General features: G+C 38.9%; 1 long non-coding RNA gene across 1 annotated transcript; it reads left to right on the plus strand.

The window, feature by feature from the left end:
• Positions 1–3,414: 3,414 nt before the first annotated feature.
• Positions 3,415–8,600, plus strand: LOC141943251 (uncharacterized). The gene is made up of 3 exons (XR_012628902.1): positions 3,415–3,526; positions 4,465–4,499; positions 8,444–8,600. It is a non-coding gene; the product is annotated as an uncharacterized LOC141943251 (long non-coding RNA).
• The last annotated feature ends 6,347 nt before the right edge of the window (positions 8,601–14,947 follow it).

Raw genomic sequence — 14,947 nt, forward strand, 5'->3', positions numbered from 1 at the left:
CACCTGCAGAAGAACTTTAAGGAAACCAAGACATTCGCTCTCATCAGCCACTGTGCCTCTATCCTAGGAGATAATACATGTCCTGAGTCCATTTAAATTAAAAAAATAAACTGAGCCAAGCACTGTATTTTTATACCCAGGCCAACTGCCTTTCAAGGCTGCAGAATTTGAAGAGCAAGAATGGAGTTACACAGCTAGTTGAACCAACCACTTTCTTTCATGGATGCAACAGTGCAAACAATCCATTCATTGGACAACGGCCACTAGAGGAGCTGACCATAAGGCAACACTGTTCCTTAGGTACACCTCATTTAACACTCATTTTCTTCTTTCGTCACGGGTTCTCTGCATTCCAGAAGGCTTCTGTAGTGGTGAGGAGGTGTTATCTAAACTTATTTTACACTGTCCCTCTTTATAAATGTGGGGCTTTAGTCATTTCTGTAATGTGATATCATATATACAAGAATAGGGCATGGGAAGCTCCCAACTGTTAATGATACAAAGGTACAGTGACAGTCCCCAATCAAAAGTGAGTTTAGCTTTGACATAAAGGTGCAAACCATTTCACTTTACTTCACAGCAGAATTTGGCCAGACATTCTCATAATCTTGTCACAATTAGTCCCAATGCACGAGGCATAGAAAACATCTGGATATATGGGAACAATAGCAAACCAGTATTCCCTTCTAGCATTCATAGCTTTCTGCTGCTATTTGAGTTAATGATTTTCTGCTAACGCATCTTCAGATACTGATGCCAATATACATGTTCAGAAGACATGGGTAACTACTTGGTTTGAATCTTAGAAATGAAATATCAAGATTGAAGCCACCATGAAAGTATTTAATTTAACTGTACGTATGCCTAAATGTATTACAGAAAACAGGTAACGAAGTGCTATGTCTGCAACAGCACAGAGGAGCTTGTGATCTGAATGATCACCTGTGAGTTAGGACTCCGAGGTTTTATGTCTCGTTTTGCCACTGACAGCTGAATAAACTTGGCTACATCACTAGCTTCTTTTTACACAAATCATCCCTTAAATGACACTAATCATTACAGTCTTTACATGGCTCCTTCCTGAAACTTAATTCATTAATGTTCATGAAATACGATGAGACAGTCAGACAAAATGTATTAGGTATGCGAGAACTGTACACTGGCTGCTGTACCATGGCAATTCTGCATGGAACTTTTAAGAAAGAAGCAAACTCCTGCATTTCACACACTATTTTGATTCTGAAAACACTCCCGAGGCCAACTCAGGTAAGAGCAGACCTCAGGTTTATTTACATTTATATACAAGCACCTACGTATGGGTAAGTGCACAGGAAGTAACAGCCGTAAGTATGATTACACTAACCATCCCCATTAAGAGAGGAAGATGAGAAGGGACAGAATGGTGTTTGACACTGTAAAAATGCTCACTCAGGACTTTTATTCCCTTCCAAAACAGTTCATCACTGCAAAAACTTCACCCTTGTGATTCAACCAAGGTCGCTGAGACCCTCTGCGATGTGCTGAGCAAGACCAACTTGTACAAGCCAACAGTGCTTGAGGCAGCTTTACTTTATGTGTAAAATATGTAAAAAATGAATACAAGTTACAGCTTTGAGAAGTGATTGTGGACCACAGGAATAACTGGCAAATGCTTCATTGCTTTTAAGCTGGTACGACATGGAGTCTATTCAGATAACTCCTTTTTTATTTTCCTTCTCCCTGCTTCCCTACATTCCCTACACTCTTTCCCACTTCTATTCTGGTGTAGACCTCTTACTGAAAACAGAAAGTTTTTGAAGACACTAAAAAATCTGAAGAGGAATTTCATTAATCTAATTTTAATTAAGAATAAGCAAACCTTTGAGATGCATATGGTGTAAGTAGCAGCAAAAATGTAATATTCACTTTACGCTAAAAGCAACAGAAGTTGGAACCCAGAAGAGAAACACATCTTGCAGATGGCAGTAACAGCACCCTAGAATTCCCCCTGAATATATTTATACATTTTCATAAACCCTTGTTCTATCTTGATGGTCTCAAGTTCTATGGCTCCTTTCTCAGAGATATTTTATATCCACTTTCAAGCAGCATGTAGGGAGTATGGAATTTTGTTCAGCTTGATATGAAGAACCTGTATGGCATCTCTTCTTTTCTATTGTTGCTTTTTTTACCTCCAGATGTTCAACTGCCTATGAGAGTACTCAAGGAAACGTAGTTATGCTGTATTCCAATACTGAATCAGTTTAACTGAAAAAATAATATGTGATGTGTACAGTAAGGGAATTTTAAATTAACTCCCTTGCATATTCATGGTTAAATACAGTGGTTTTGCTTTCTAATAGGATACAACACAGTGCTAAACAATTCTTACTAAAAAAATAGTGAACTTACTACTCATATCAGCATATTGCTCCATACTGCAGGGAGCCAAGCACATATCACAGAGTATACCATGTACCAGAGAGGACAGCAGGCTGCACTGTCACCCACCGCAGCCCAATCCCAGCCATTTTGTTCTTTCCGCAATGGTGAAATTCTTAAGCTCATGGAAACGTGCACTAGCAAGAACAACCTGATCTTATGCAGTAACTTGTCATGCCTGATTGATGCTTAGGACTAGTTAGAGTTACATGGCAGTAAAATCTCTTCTGTGCTAAGCACACCTATGCATATAGTCACAGTAGAAGCCTATTGCAAAGTTCCTGGAGCTACTGTCTTTTTGTTGTTCTGCTTACATAGCACAGAACTATGCTGGCAAATACCCTGATAGGGCAGATGTAAATTTGATGGATGAAGTACTGTTTTCTCTAATAATTGAGATCAAAATGTTAAATTTTCATCTGCATTTATCACACACTCTTCTAGCGCATGTTGGCAATAGGTTCACTCATTCTTCTAAATGGCTGTAAATAGTTGTCAGGTTCGCAGTATATGGTGGATACAAGCCTTTGTGCATTGGTATTATTGAAAGCAGGTCTGCTACCTCCTGCTTTTTAACCTTAAAGATTTAAGCATGGAGAAGGGTCTATTCCTTCTACTTCAGGAGGTTCCTAAAGCTACAAAAAGCTCGAGGGACTGTACTGGAAGAAGTTTTATGAGGCGCTTCTTCCATTCCTATGCTTTTCCCCCAAATACACGCTATTAGCTACTCAGAGAGGTTGGGGTAAATAGTTCTTTGCTCTGGCTGAAGAGGGCTTTTCTTAAGGACTCTCTTTTTCCTTAGTTATTGCAGCAGCCTTTGGGCCTGATCTTATAAAATGCTAACGCAGGGCAATCTCCCCCCAGCAATATAAGAGCAGACAATTAAGCAATTAACACATGCCTGTTTGCAGCTCTCAGCAGACAGCTGATACTCACGCAGGCCTTGGTTCTTATGGAGAAAGACTTTTACAAGGAAATCTCATTTTTTCCTGCAGCAGCAGTAAACAGCCTGGAAGTGCAGCAGACAATTTGCTTTAAAGATCAAGAGGAAATCCCACCCACGCTGCTTGCTGCTAGGCAGCTTTCAGCTGGTCTTGGCACTAAGGTAAGCATAGCCTGTAGGGTGTGAGGTGGCAAACACCAATCAGCTGCGTTCTGGATTTGGTTGGTGCATGCATGTGCTTTAGTGTGGGGCCCCTAATTTGCTCTTGTTTCTACAAAGACATCTCAAGTGGTGTCCCTGGTTAGGACTTAGTAAACCATTTAGATAAACTACTCTAGTAGTAAGCTAGAGAAGTTGTTGGGGCTAGTCTGAAGGAAGTCTCTTAACTAATGCACTACTCATAGAAACAGAAATGCATGGACTGCATGATACTGCACTTGGAGTATTCACCAGATTAGGAAAGGTGAGGAAATATTTGTGTGAGGCAAATTAAAAGGGTTTCCCATTTCTTAGTTGGCTTAAAGTATACATTTGTATGCTGAGAAGAAAATTGTTTTACTCTTGCTAATGTGTTCCTTGTACCTTTGAATTGAGATACCCTATTGAAAGGGTTTGACTTGGAGCATATTTTTGTATTTCATTGATGCCTTCAGCTATTTGTTTTTCCTAAAGTTTTTAGAAACAATAAGTTGGGCATCAGACTGGCTTGTGATTTGCAACTCTAACAAAGCCTGGTGGGCTTCTAGCTTATGATTGTTAATGGACACTTTCAAGTACACCGATAGAACTTTGCTTTCTAAAGAACCATTTGCATTCTCAGACTGATCAAAAAAATCCTTTTGTTTAAATAAAAATCTAGCACAAGTTTGCCCCAAGACATAAAATCTTATGTCATATTTGTATTACTAAGGTACTGCAGCTAACTGTTTCTGGTTTAGCTAATAGAAGATCAGGTTAATCCTTAATATCTGCCATGCTTTTCTTACAGCATAGTAATATTCGCAAAATAACAATTATAATGTTTTTTGACTACTAGAATATGGGTATAGCATTTAGAGAAATTGTAAAAGCATTTTTCCTTTTTTTTTTTTTTTTCCCAGAAGAGTATTGAATGTTGGAGAGGTGGGATTAAAATGTAAGTGTTAATTGAAACTATGCTTAATTTACTTCAGCAGCGTGATGTGCATTAAATATAGTTCTTTAGAGAGCATTGAATTTTATATTTATGAGATTCATAAATGTATATGTTGTATATTTCTAGTGCTTGGAGTTATGTGGAAGATACCTGCTCACCCACTTTGAAAATAGGAGGGAAATAGAATGGAAAAAAAGAGATTGGAGACAATGGAAGACTTCTAGTAACTTAGCTTTGGAACGGACTTAGTATTCTGCCTGGAGATTAAATATGTTCTCACTTCCAGCCCTGGGAGTCTTTTTTTTCTTCTTTTTTTTTTTTTTTTTTTTTTTGTGGCTTTCTATAATGCCAGTACTTAAATTTAAAAATTATTCTTTGAGATCTAGTGAAAGCAAGCTTGTTGGTTTTGGCTACCGGCATCTGTAATATGGTCTCTCTTTCCCATTAACACTGACTTGTACTTCTTCACATTAAATCCTACATGGTGTTCTTACTTTGATGCTGCAGTCCATTTTTGTGGAATGCTTTTTGAACAAAAGTTTTTCAATAGATAAGTTTGAAGTCCCAAAGAGTATTCAGATGCTCTGTTGTATTATTGCATGCATTTAGTTTTCAGTTTCCAGTTGCATCCAAGTAAAACATCTATACATTTTTCTGCCAAAAAACATCTTGCAATTCCTGAGTAGTGCCTGGATGTATCTGTTGCCCTTGCTTATTTGGGTCTTTCATAAATATACCAAAACTGTGTTTTCTACTAAAGTCCTACCATTTGCTTGACTATTTTTATTTCTTTATTTATTTTTGTTTCTTTCTCGGCTCTATGCAAAATAACCTTTGCAGGATGATTTTCTTAGGACAACTGATCATCCACTCAGGCAGTTGTCCATATTGCCTGAGTATGGAAGTTTATTAGTTCCCATGGGTGCAAAAATTTGTTTTGGATTCTACAGTGTGAAAGAATAGGTCTTACCTGTATGTTATATGGTTTTATTTGGTTTGGGTTATTTAAGGCTTGGACTGCTCTTGCCCTTATTAGCGTGTCTGTAACCATGAGGTTTCAACAGCATGTGACTGTGGTCTGTCTGCCACACTGATGTGCTTGTCACAAAGCAGTTGAACAAACGTTCCATCCCCAGGTGAACTTGAGCAAAGGTAGTTATAGTAAGCAGGAACTTGTTTTGCTTCAATGTGTCTCTTTCGTTGTTAAAGCACCCAGATAACGCTTAATATTTTTCAAAGTACATGCTGAGCACTGATGAAAATGTGACCCTTTTACTCCCTCAAATTAGGCAACCGAAACCTGAAGTACATCCCTCTGTGTTACTACTGAAAATCCAGCCATTGGTTTCAAATTGCCCCTGTGCTTCATTTTTAGGACTAGTTATAGATATGCTAAATATAGGCCAGTGCAAAAGATTCTGGAAAGTCTCTGACAGTGGCTTAATGGGAGGTTTGAATGTTTGCATCTAAAAATTAGGCTGCTCAGTTAAGCTTCTTGGATAGGTGGATAGATAGATTGCTTCAGGCAGCCAAGTTTGAAAAGCTTGCCCTACTTCTCTGCTTTTGGAAACACCAGCATAAATATGACCTGTATAAAGTAGCTGAACATGTCACTGCTTCAGAGTTGTATGCTGCTCAATATGCAAATTGGTGGTGTAGTTATTTAAATGAAACCCTTGTAACTTCTGGTGCAATTGATCTAGTGTATGAATGGGATAGAAGTTTTTTTATACAGTGGTCAGGTGCCATCCTTGATTATTGCTGCTTGTGGGAATAATTGTGTTCAAAGGAGCAAGCGCAGGAAGGTGGTCCTGCTTGCCACACTGATCAGTTGCTTATGGGGAAGCACCCACAATAGCCTTTCATCCCACTGTTGCTTGCATTTAACTCAGAGATCATTGAGGGGTTTTGGCTTGTAATTCAATGGCTCTGAAGACTGTTGCTGCTACCTGACTCTCAGTTAGTGGCATATAAGTCACTACCTGGTAACTTGTGTTACCTTACCAGAATCTTGTGTTGATGTTTGTATAACTCGTACTCCTACAGAGTAGGTACAGATACCTACTGTAATGCACAGTAGTAGCCTTGAGTAATAAAACGCTAAAGCAGTGTGTTTATATGGGAAAGTGTTACATAGAAAGGAAAGCTGTGGATAACTGTGAACTCTTCAACAGGAAAGTAAGCAGGATTAATGACCAGGCAACAGAGAGCTCTGGTTGTCATAACTAAACTTATTGAAATTACAGTAAAATGTACTAAACTCACTTTGGTTTTTATTCCTTCCCCCCCCCCCCCCCCCCTTCTTCCAGTTTCAACAGTTACTTGCTATCCACCCTGGGCTACATGCTTGTTGTCTTAAAAAACTTTTGTTTCAAGACACATTTAAGAGACTTGGGCACAAAAATGTCATCCATGGTTCTACTTGTCTGAAGGAAAAGAAAAATTGCATAAAATGAGGGTGTTGCTGCATCTGCATGCCTTTTTTGTTATTCAAAAGTTTTTGGTGGTCTTGTTTTTGTGATCAACTTGCTCTGAAAATCTGAGTTGTTTCTGAAATTATATTACGGGGAGAGTCAGGAGAACTGATTAAAGCTTATCAGCTGTCCATGGTAGTTTAAGTCAATTGATAATTATGAAGTGAGATAAAAATTAAAGCAGTGAGAATGAAACTTTATATTGATAAGGGCAACTTGGGAAAAGCCCAATCCTGATCAGATACTGAGGAGGGTTCCTCTACATGAAGGAAGGATTACAAAAATTGCTCAGAACTTCCAACAGAGCAAATTTGTGGAAACCAAGAATAACATCCTGCAAAGTTTACTGTCATGTAACCTGCATTTTGGACACTTCTGCCTGTTCTTTTAAGATTCCCAGGCGCAAGAAAGGAATAGGGAACAAATACTCATATGTATTTTCTTTCTGCTGACTTGCTTGCCTTGCTTACCCCACAACACAGAAAATCATATGTGGGGAAGTTGGTGGTGTCTTCATGCAGGAAGACCTCTAGGAAAGGGGAATTAAGAGGGCTAACATGGAGGATGCTTGTGCATCATGCAACCAGATATTTCTTGCATCTGTAGGGATGAGGAAGAGTTATACTGCTGAACTGCTGAACTCCTTAGGGGACAACTTGTCTGCAGAGATAAATTACTGTTCTAAACAGTAGTAAGAATTAAAATCAGTCAACTTCATTTTCATTGGTATAATGGGAACTTAGAGAGGCTTTCTCTATCTTTTTTTTTTTAAGTCACAAAGGGGCAAAAAGAAATTAAAAAAACCCACAGAATAGGACACTGCACAAACACAGAAAATGAGCACATATATATTTTATCCATTCCCTCTCCTGCTGCCCCGCTGTGGTGTCCCCCCAGTGGCACGTGTCAAGGCATTTCCAAAGCTAGGCTTTAGAGTCTTTCTGAACTCTATTGTACATTAGTCTCTACACCCATAAATTGACTCTAGGGTCATCCAGGGGATAATTTAGCTTTAAATACAGGGTTGCACTAATATGTCTGTTGGCCCTCACTCATCCATTTGAATTGGCAGAAGTCCAGCTGGAACAGAGGAGAGGAGTTGTTTAAGGGACCCGTTCTTCATGACGTTACATTATTGTATCTGTTGTCTTGTACTTCCCAAAGAAAAGGCTAGAATAGGATTGGCGTAATGGAGCAGACCTCCTCCAGTGGTGGGGAAATGGATACTGGCTTTATATTAGGGTGTAGTGGGTAGGGCAGAGTACAGCCCAGACTCTGGCCCAAGGAGAATGTAGATGAAACAAAAATAGTAATTTTTATGAAGGCTGCTCAGTCACACATAACACTTACAGTCAAACTGTTGTCCCAGTTTATTTTTATGAGTCATTTAGAGGAAACATATACTTATCTCCAGTTAAAAGATATGGAGGAGAAAGTAATTTGCTAACAACTGTTTTGGGTTATTTGCAGGGACAAGATAAGAAATATTTTGACCCATAAATAACTCCAACTTTCAGATGTCTCTTCTACTCTCTGAATCTGTAAAGGAATTTCATTATGAGCAGAAGGATGATTATTTTTTGTAATCTGTCTGTAAGATGAATAGATCACCTACTTTTATCAGTTTTCAAGGTGAGTAAAAAAACTCTTCAGAATGTTTGCCAGTTAAGTTATCTTGTGTGGCAGAGCCTAACTCTGCAGAGACTCTAGTTTGAATGCTTTAGGATTTTTAAACATGCCTATAGACAAAAATATGTATATTTGCTCATTCTTTTATCCAATCAAAGGGAAAAATGGTGTTCATGAAGGCTCAGGGCTTGACTTTTTTTTTTTTTTTAAATTCTAGATTCCAGTGGTTCAGGCATCTGTATAACAGGCTTGTCTGTGCTATACTGCAGAGAAACCTTCCTCTTTGACCTACTGGGTGTTTCTCTTCTGAGGGAGGAAAGGAATTCTTTCCATGTTAAAAGAGTTCAGTCTCCTCCTGTCACTGATTGCCTCTGTTGCTTAGTTGAGCCCAATTATATGCAATGGCTTTTCAAGGGTTCAGCTGTGAAGAAGGCATGTGTGCAAACGATATCAATAAAATAACAGGATTTGCATACATGGGAGCAGCACACATGCTACTGCTTTGAAGATTTACTGTGTAAGGTACACTTACTGTTCAGTAGGACATCTGTTGACACTGCCACTTTTATACTCCTCCTGCTTACTTTTCCTGGCTGCTATAGGCACAGGCAAAAGAAAATAGCAGTGCTAACTGTTCATGCAGGAGTAATAACAGCCCTTAATAGAAGAAGAGTAATTACCTTTGTCTGGTTTCTCCCTGCTTTAAAATCTGATAAAATAGAGACCAGTGGCTACGTAGCTGATGTATACGGAGGTCCTGTTGCTTTTACTAAATCTGAGGCTAGTTACATGAAATGTCCTTTGCTCACAAGATGAACTCGCATCTTAATTCTGAAAAAAATCCATTACTGATGGGTAGATTTCCTGAGCACATCTGACAGCTTTCAAGCTAGAGGTATTTGGCAAGGCCTTTTAAAGTTATAGGAGATTTATAGCTAAAGAGATTACATAGCAGTGGGTTCAGATCTGATCCCCTTTCCCCAGCTCCTGCACTGGGTAACAATGACAGGAGCTGTCTGTATACCAGAAGGAACAGTTTAAGAGGGGTGGCTGCATTTGGCAGTAGAAGCCCCTGTTAGCAGCCGGAAGCATTGGTGCTGAAAAGCAATCGCTGGTGTCAAGAACTTTCCTAGCTAAGCGCTGCAGCTGGTGGCAATAAATAGCATTCTAATAAAGGAGGATGTTCAACCCATGACATAAGCGAATACTGTTTCAACCACAAAAAGTAATTTATGGTGCTGCATATGTCTGAAATGGATTTTTTCCAATACATTTTAAAATAAAAATGCTAAGATTTCAATGGAGAGAAAGATCTGCATTTTAAATCAAAATGAAATTGAAAGATCAATGAAAAGTGTACTGCTTTTTTAAGTACGCAATGATACATAACATCTTAAGGATGTGCACTGTCACAAAGCACAATTACCTCCATTCCTAAAAATGAAAGATGCTGTTTTCTGACTGTGAATGTTCTCTATATTGCATCAAACCTAATAACTTCCCATGTCAGTGATAATCCTCCCCAACATTTAGACAGAACCATCATCATCTTCTCTCATAAGAATGCCAAAATGATCATGCAGAGAGTAACAAATAACAATATGCTTGGATTGCATAAACATAATGATTCCTGAAAAAAATCAGCTCCAGCCTCAATGAAGACCAAAAAAAGAGGAGCGGGTAATAAAGTCGTTAGGCTTATTGGACCTGTTAACTTATGGAGTCCACTACAGTAAACAAGTTATTAGTTTTGACATAACCAGTGGTTTATTTGAACATACACTGCTGCTCTTTGTTATACATTCTGTTTATGCCACATGTGATTTCTCTTGCATAATTATTGTGAAACATAGCAATGTTACATACTGTATCATCTCCCACTGGGATGAACAGTGTGGATGTGGTACCAGGAGAAACTGTCCTTTGAGTTTATTTCTGCTGGCTGGTTTGGGGATTTTATGGGCTTGTGGAAGAGAGGGTAGTTTTGTTTTTACCTGAGCATAGGCTGTCAAGTTAACTGAACGGATGGGTTGTTCTGAAAGGCATTTTATGCAGGAGTTTGTTTTGAATCACAAGGGCTGTATGTGCAAGCACATAAAATGAGTAACTGGTTAAGTGTTACTCAAGATCAAAATCCTTTGTACTGGAATGTGAAGCATAGTATACACACTTGAAATTTCTTAAGGAAATACATCCTTTGTATTCTTTTACATTGTTTATTAATTCTGTAGCTTTGCTTTTGGAAGAAACAGGCCTGCCTGTTTAAGAGATGGCTGATACCCATTTATCAGTGGTACAGCTCTGTACTCAAGTAGATTCCCACCCCTGCCCCTTCTCCCTCCCCCTGTAGATGATTTCTGCTGTCATCCAGGAGTTAAAGAGCCAGATTCTCAGCTGGTGCACATCAGCACTGCTATCCCGAAATAAATAGGCATAACTTCACTGGAGTCACTGAAACCTAAGCTCAGGCTCATGGGTTTTGCTGTCCTTGAGCTTAGTGCTTTAAGGCTTATGATACACACTTCTGTGATACTTTGTTATGGTATAAACAAACACCACGCTTCTGATTCGAATTATAATCTCATTCACCCAGAAACCAATAGAGCTCTGCTTATTTATCCCAGCTGAGAGGATAGCCCAAAGGCTTTTCATGTTGTATGATAAAGTCACGGGCTGTGATTCCAACTGCCCTTCCCCCATATAAACAAGGAGGCAACCCCACTACTGCTGGTGCAATTACTTAGATGTGAAACAGTTGTTCAGAGTTTTGGATTCATATCAGTGCCACGATGTTTATTCTGTAGTGAAGTGATGTTTCTGCTAAGGCTTTAGTCAGTTCAGAAAGAAAGTAGGAGTCTGAATTTAGGTATGGGTATGAAGAGTTGGGCAGAAATTTGGGGGTAATTAAAGGACAGAACACCTACGAAAAACGTTGAATTGAATATTTCCTGTAAACTGTGTGTGCAGCCATAACACTCTTTGATTCTGAGTTGCATTTAAACTCGGGATGGAATCCAGCTGCAAAGCCTGGATCTAGATCTGAATTTCCACAAGTTCAAGGTGGTTGTGTTCAGTGGAGTTTATTTGGTTCCGTATCTAATTTAAATGCAGAACTTTTAAGGTAACTTCAATCAGATGTTCTTGGGATCCCCTGGACTAATAGCCCAATAAAAGCTGAAATTAAACATATCTGGTACTGTGTAGGGATTTTATTATTCCAGTTTAAGGTTAAAACAGTGCTCTCATGCAGTCATTCTACATTAATAAATTAAAGCAGGGGAGTTTGCAAAAGATTTAAAATCATGGCTTAGACATTTTTTCAAACCAAAAGAAGTGAAACACAGAAAGTTCATCTGAATTCTCAAGGCAGTGCACGTGGTGAACATTAGTTTTCCCTTCATATTTTTTTTTCGTTAAGGTTGGCTAATGTGCTTTCTCTTTCTTCACCAATACTGTACTGGTAACTGAAGATATCTTCCACATGTGTACAACATCAGGGATAGCAACATCAATGATACAAGGACCTCCTTTAGGAGCAGTGCATAGTAACAAGGAAACATAACTGTGTATGTATTCAGATCTCCACAGTGGTATGTTCTTCGGAAACTGCAAATCACTTCAAACGAGGGAACATGGCCTGGCAAGAATTGGGAACTGGAGGAAGAAAAGAATGTGGTATTTACTTAAAATCAAAACAAACCCGAAACAAAGAACCCAGCTCTTGCTTCTGAATTTAACCTGTAATATTTCATTCAATATGATCTTGATCAAAATTGGCTATGGGAATGGGTTAGCTATCAGTTGTCACAACTTTTATCAGCAAAACAAAAAAAAAAGTCAATGATCCCCTTCTCCTTTGTTACCTGTTTTCTTCAGTTCAGCCAGGTTAGTGATTATCTAGGGAATGTCAGCAATGATAATTCTGATAGAAACTGTCTCATGTTTTTGGCTTGTGAGAAGGCATTTGATAAGAAGCTGCCAGGTAAAGGAGAGGAAGCTGAGAGGTAAACAAATGTCCAAAGACTGCCTAGAGGACAGTCTGTTGCGAGTGCTGTGTTGTTCTTGACATGGCTGGAAGGCCCTGCCTGACCGACTCTGTGGGCTAACCTCACATCACCGAGCTGCACAGCTTGCAGGTTATGGATGGGAGGCTACCTCCTGCCTGGAGAAGATCTTCAGTGCCCTGGGAAAGCATCTTCACTCCGGGCAGAGAAGTGGGGAAACAGCAAAACTTCTAGAGCAATGAGAGCCCACCTGTGAAAGTACTCCAGGAAATTCTTAATACTTTAAAAGTGAGCAGGATGGCTACAGCTTCTGTGTGCTCTGTTTTTAGGCCGCATGTCAGCTGGGGGTGGGTGGTTGCTGAAGGAGGATTGCCAGGTTCAGCTGTCTATACCAGCTAATTGCAGTTTACCTGGTATAATGTTCTCAGTGAGCTGGCTGTAGTGTTCTGGCTTTTATTAAAGGAAATTCCTATTTTCAGAAGTTTCAAATACAGAAGTCAGACTATATGTGATCTCTGACCAAGCAAGGGTGTCCCCAGGCAGTTTAAGAACATACTTTTGAGGTGCTGATTTACCCTGAGCTCATGTTTGTCCTCCTAGAGCTGAAGCACCTGGTATATAGGACTGCACAGTTCCAAACTGATTTTCACCTGTGATCTATTGCCTCTTTGATCATCAGTTTTTAGGACCTGAAGCTCATTGCTTTTTGCTCTTCATTCCCTTCTTCCGACTTAAAAATTTGCAGGAGATGACATTGCTTTGCAACATAAAAGCCTGTCACTTGTAGCACTCACTTCTGATTTCCCCCATACTGGTGATTTGCTACTGTAGTTGCACTGGTTTCTGCAGTGTTAGATCTGCTTATAGTTGTGTAACAGAACAAACGGGATCCACAGATTTTTGGAGCCTTTAAATGATCACATAATACCCACAGATGTAGCAATGACTTGAGTGGTCTCTTCTCCACTTTCCCCAGTCAAGTTCAAAAATGCTAGCATTAAGAGCCCAAATATCAAAAAAGAAAAAAGCCATGTGAAGCACTCTGATACTCTTGTTTTGGTTTTGTGCTCTTTCTTCAAGTTATCTCAAAGAAAAGGCATTGAAGTCTCTTAGACGTGTATATCAGGTGCTGGCAGCACTGAATCTTTGTGTATCCTGCTTAAGAGAAGAATGACAGCTGATGGATAAATCTTTCTAAAGAGGTCTGAAAGAGCCATATTTACTGAACTGGATCTTTTGAAGACTTAGATAGTGAGGCTACATTTTGCTTACCACTTCTGTATGAAATTAAACTATGAATTACTTTGTTATGTCCTTTTCTTTTGTCTCCCTCCCAGTAATTTTCTATTTCTTCTTTGCATTTTAGTAGCATGGAATAGGGTTCTCAAGCTTTTTGGATAGAAGGCTGTATCTTTAAGAACCCAAACTTCAGAGGACTTGCCAAATCATGCATCAAATGTGAAACTTGCAGAAAAAGTATTAAAAAATATTTGAACTAAGTGATTAATTTCTTACCATCTGAAAAATCACAAACAGTGACAAAAGCAACTCAAAGTCATATGCCATTAATAGGATGACTGCTTCAATATAGAATATTATGCTGTTGGTAGCAACAGATTAATGTATAACCAGTCATGACTGGCCTTTCAAACATCAGAATAGACAATCCTGTACATAATGGGGGATCTCTATGTTATGATTGATGTCCAAGATTTATGATGTTATAAACTATTGGTTACGTTGTTTTGACAATGGAAGAATTAACGAATGAGACAGATTTGCCTGCAGTGGTGAACTATATCATAAAGAAACATTAATAAAGAGAAAACATTTGGAAATTCTTTATGAAAAATAACATTTTTGCTCTTTTCACAAGGAACAAAAGAAGCCAGAAACATGACAGATTTCATCAAGAGAGCTGTTCACAGATTAAAAGTAGGTCTGATTTTTGTTTTGCTGTGCTAGACTTCACTTCTCAAACCACAGAAGAGTGAGGCGAGTGTTTTCAAGCTTATATATATATATAAATTTTTTTTTTTCCCTTACATGGTGAATGTCGTCTTCCTGCTAATCTTGTTATATCATACAAGAATTGTTTGTGTCTGGGTGGGTTCTTCTGTTCAGCCTTCTGGTGTACTCAGAAAATGCCACATAGGATCCACTGTGATCTTAATGTCTGTCTGTTAAACCAGCAAGGCCTACTTGTGTAACAAGCTATGGCAATAAATTAGGGAATTGGGGGCGTTCAGCACCATATAGTATTTGCAGTTGACTGCATCTCAGTGTATGGCGGTTAGAAAGGTTGAAAGACTGAAAACGAATGCACAGAACAGTAGGAGCT

Source organism: Strix uralensis, chromosome 4 (assembly GCF_047716275.1).
Source record: "Strix uralensis isolate ZFMK-TIS-50842 chromosome 4, bStrUra1, whole genome shotgun sequence".
NCBI lineage: Eukaryota > Metazoa > Chordata > Aves > Strigiformes > Strigidae > Strix > Strix uralensis.